We start from the raw sequence: 5,220 nt of genomic DNA, 5'->3' as shown, positions 1-5,220 counted from the left end.
TAGATCACTTGAGATAGTGCAACCCTCCCATTTGTATGCATTTCCACATTCTCCTCATCCTTTCAACAATAATTATATTTTTCTCCATTGTTGCTCCACATAGCTTTCAGTGAGGCTGTGAAACTCCAAAGGGTGCAGAGTAGCTCAATGTGACTTCTGGAATGTGAACAAAGATGAGAACGGCAAGTGCTACAGACTGTATACTGTATGAGGCTCCTTAATTAAGTAGAGAAAAAAGTGCACTAGAAATTGATAATACAATTCAGAAACAAGCATTAGGAGTCCAGACTAGGAGTCCAGTCCTCCCATGTGCAGGTTCACTAAGAAGCATATACAATTGGACCCAATATATTAAATCTAATGCTCTGGGTAGCCTGGCAATATTATTTTCCACCTTTAATTAATGCACTATACAAGGCAGAAAAAAAACAGATTTCAGCAATCTCCAAGATGTTTAGAGATCATTGTGTTATATGAAGATTGCAACAGTTCTACCAAAACCTCAGTTACAGTAGGCAGGGAGGTCTTCTTCACTATTCTATGTCTGCACTGTTGCAGGCTGTTGCCACTACAAAACAGGCAATTCTAAAGAAGAAATGTAAGATAAAGTATGTCAGAGAATCAATGCAGGGTTGCTGAGGAACTTGGTCAATTTCTATTCTGAATCTAATCATGATAATAATAATGTAACCTGAGAAATCCTTACCTAATGATCTAATGGTCTAATGGGCAGATTGACATTGCAATGGGGAATGGATTGTTATATGCTGATCATTTGGATTTTGATACTCATACAAATTGGCACTAGGGTTAGGTGACACACTAATAAGTTGGTCTAAGGCTTGCCTCTTTAACTTTTCTCTTCTTGCTTTCCAAGTGGAGAGAAAGCTTACCTGCTGTTGTGACTAGAACATTCAGAATGTCACCACCACAAACAGTCCTAAGAGTTACAAAAAGTGATGACGTGCCATTCTTTCTAGGGAAACATATGTGGGTAGGAAAAAGTCTGCCTCATGCCAGGGGCATTTGTGGCCACATTAACCTCTGCATGCTGGTTTCGGTAGCAGTCATTTTCCTTTTTAGAGTTAGTTGGAGTTTTTTGCATAACAAGAACAGGGAAAAATTTAAGGGGGAGCACTTGGACCACCTTATAAGAGAATAAGTATTTTTATAAGAATGTTCACAAGAATGTTAAACATTCTGCACATTGAGAAAACAGAATAAAATGGACTTCACTGTAAACACTGGTGAAAATGTCACTGACTGGACTTGGATGAGCCTTCAGTTTTAATTACTTGTTGATTTTTAGGAAAGAATAATGTGGTCAAAACGTTCTGTTTTGATTGGCTACAGAATATGATTAAGTTTCTGTCCTTGGATGGGACTAGTCATGGAGTCCAAAGAATAGCTGGAGAGAGTTAGAATTTCACTTAGGGCAGCTGGAAGCTGGGAGATGAAGGAGGATAGTGAGCATTATAGTGGAAGCATTAGACTGGAAGAAGTTGACATAGCCTACAAGGTCTGTATCTTGTAACATGTAGAAAATAACAGAAGGAAAATAATTGCTTCATCTCTGCATACAGTAAACATTATTCTAATGTTAATGCTGTTAATGATTTTTTCCCTTCATTCTCAGGACTGGAGAAGTTGGGATTTTTTGAGGATCATATCTATCAGACAATACTATGTTAACCATTCTGTGCTTTTTTTTTTTTTTTATCTGCACTCAGTCTATTCTCCTATCCTTTCCTCCTGTCTTTTGGGTCCATGACAGCATTCTCATCTTACTGTATCTGCAATAACTTTTGAGTGCTTGCCCATTTAGATTGGAGATCTTCATTCACACAGCATGGAAGCATGTGCATGCAAATTATCCTGAAAATCATCTGAACTGTAATTTATTCCCAGTGGTAACCAATGTCATTTGCCCTTTGGAGTTCTTGGAAGCTCAAAAAAGTCAGACCTTCCCCATCACTTAGGTAAGATCCCTCTAAGGAATGAAGGGTTTTGCAGAAATATGCCCCTAATATACCAGGCCATTTCTCACATAGATAACTTTCTTCAGAATCAATAGTACAATTATAGGCCAGGTGATATATATGGATGAAAGAGAGAGGTCTCTGTTATCTAAGTTCCTCATTAATCACTCTTGTTCCAGGACAAGAACCAGAAATCCAAAGAGGGCAAAGCTCCAGCATGTTTACATTCCTCTGCCTGCAAATAATTTTTGTAAGAAAAGAAGTAGATGGGGAGAATTGAAATCCACTTCAGCAGGATTTGAGGAGGGGATGAAAAGTCCCGATGATTGATTTTGGCATTGTAGCAATCTTGAGGCTTTATGTGCAATAGCCTTCAATGTTAACCACGCCACTTGTTCACTTGGACCAGCTGAGGATTTGCCTCACATGTCAGGATCAGCCAATGGCATATATGAAGCATTATTAAAGCATGATAAATATGGTTTAATGACAGCTTTTTGTTTTTGTCATAAGAGTGGTAGTGGATTTGACTCATCAAATATCAAATGGTTTGGGCTAGCCTGGCACAGAGGCAAGGATAAGTTCAGATCTATAAGCTTTGGGCACTGTTGATGGAAACCATCAAACTAAAAGTGTCATCTGGTGCTCAACTGCTAGGCAGGCATTGCAGAGGAACCAGGCACCACAGAATGTTGGGCTTTAGTGGTTACAGTATCAGTCTTACATTGGGGACAACTTGACTGGAAGCTCTGCTTAGCCACAAGGTTGTCTGGGTTTGTCCCTCAGCCTAATTTAAATAAAAGGATTGGTGTAAATCTAAGAGAAAAAAATTAAGACCAAATGTATTAATCAGAGCCTTTTGGAAGAAGAGTGGGGAAATTAATACACCCCCCCCACACACACACTTATTTATTTATTTATTCATTTCCTATTTGACTGAAAAATTGAAAAATTACAAATATAACAATGCAAATAACAACAACAACAACAACAAGGCATGAGCAACTGTTATCGAAACTTACCTAGAAGGTAGGAAACTGGATAATAAGATACAAAAATTCACAGAATCTGGTTCATATGGAAACAGATCCAGCAGGGAAGAGAGGGAGAAATGAGAATTTTATGCAAAGACTTCCATGTTCCAATAGATGCATAGAAGAGCAGGAGCTGCACTGAGTGTGAGACAAATGCAGATGAGCAGAATGCTGAAAGCAGCAGGATGTTGTAGGATGACTGCAGATATAAGCATATGACAAGCCAGAAAAGTTGATGGGCAGATAAAGAAGAAATGATAGCTGCCAGGCAAGCCTTCAGTGGGTCTCAAAATTTGTCTGTCATCAAATTAGGGTGATGATGGATCAAACACTTCAAGATTTACAGAAGTTGTTGGGGAGGAGATATGGGGGAGGTAGCCAGCCTTTGGGGCTGAAACCACAAGGAATCACAGGATTTTCTCCCCTCCCTTGTTACATTATTACAGGGGGCCAATTAATTATTTCTTCAGATTTATCATATTGGCTACTTACATGAAGAGATCACCTACTTTTTTTTTCTGGTATTGCCCTCTTGGACTTGATCTGATGTGATAGATAATAAGATAAACTGAGTACTCAAAAAACAATCAATGGTTCTTCTATATATTAGGTTGATATGTTCTCAGAAGCACTCAGGTCTGTGCATTGCAGTTATAAACTTACACTCATTCATTGCTTTGCATAAACCTAAGTATACATATCTATATCTGGGTTCCTGTGATATCCTCCATCACAATCATCTTATCAAAGAATAGATTCCCCATTTCAGTGGCTGTCCACCTTCACAATGGATCCTGGCTTTCTGGATATCTTGAGTCTCTTCTGTTTCTGCATCTCTTTACAGAGCACTGAGTTCCTGAACACTGAAGGGATAACAACACCCAGTTGCTGAAAAGCTTGTTCACCACATGGACATGCTCCAAGACTAGTGGTGATTCATCCAAACTTGATCTAATCCCTTCTGTTATCTGTAGGCACAAGTTTTGTTTCATCAACTAATACAGTTCCTATATCTGCCATATCTAATATAAGGAAATTGTCTTTATTCTTGAGGCTTTTGATGTATAAAAAAATGTATATCAACAAAAGGGTGAGGAAAAGTATCAACTATTTCCTGTCTATTCACTTAGAAATACAACTGGATGCATTACATGCCAACAAGAGATTACATTTTCAAAGTGCCATTTCTCAGTTGTTTTCATGTCTCTGGTTTTTGATGCAGCTTTGGAACTAGCACTGCTGTGTTTGCTGCTATATTTCCATGATTGGGAGAGCTAATGTAAGCAGAGTGGTCTGAATATTGGACCAGAACCAGAAACATTCAGGCTGAAACCACCCATTGAGTTTCCTCTGTTGCTTTCAGCCAATGATTCTTTTGCAGTGTTAACATACCTCAGACCGCTGTTGCGAAGGATGAACAATGTATGCTGCTCTGAGCTCACTGCAGGAAGAGCAAAAAATAACTACATAAAGATGATATTTATTAAATTTTTATAAAGAAATGTCTAGTTCAATATCTCTTTCCCAAGATTTTAATCCTACATTCAGCTTCCTACTATTTAAGGAAAAGAAAGTGAATTTGTATGATCCACCTGCATACCATAGATGTGCAGGCATTTTATTGTACAGAGGAATATTTCAAATACACAGATTTTTTTTTTATTTTTTTTTTGGTCATACAATTTAGGGCAAATAATTTGTAATGAATTGTACTGAAAAATACTGCAAGTGATATTTTCAAGCTTCCATGTTCCCAAGACTGCCAGGGTGGATATTCCACTTCTTCTGTATGCTGTGTTGCAGCTTTCCTGTCACAAACACCTGTAGGACTTGGTGAGCACCCAAAGCTTTCAATCATTTCTACCAAGAGCACCTACTGGTAATTAATGACCAGAAATTCAAAGTGGTGGTTTTGTCCCAAACCCCAAAAGATTTAAATGGGCCATTGAACGGGAGGAAATTGAGCAGCTTAAAAACTTCAAGTATTTGGGGTTAGGGTTTCAGTCCACAGGTGCCTGGAGGATGCACCCTGATCGTGCTGCTTTACAAGCACAAAGGAACGTGGCAGCTATTATGATTTTTTTTTTTTTTTTGGACAAGAGGAAAGGAATGCATAGAAGCAGCTCTGAAACTTTTTACAGCAAAACCCTTGGCTTAGATATTGCATGGCACTCATTTGGGATCATTCCCCCACTATAAATAATTTA

Source organism: Python bivittatus, unplaced genomic scaffold (assembly GCF_059951505.1).
Source record: "Python bivittatus isolate LINGU-HERP-01145 unplaced genomic scaffold, Pbiv_v1 ctg000980_np1212, whole genome shotgun sequence".
Classification (NCBI taxonomy): domain Eukaryota; kingdom Metazoa; phylum Chordata; class Lepidosauria; order Squamata; family Pythonidae; genus Python; species Python bivittatus.
This window is presented reverse-complemented; position numbering follows the sequence as displayed.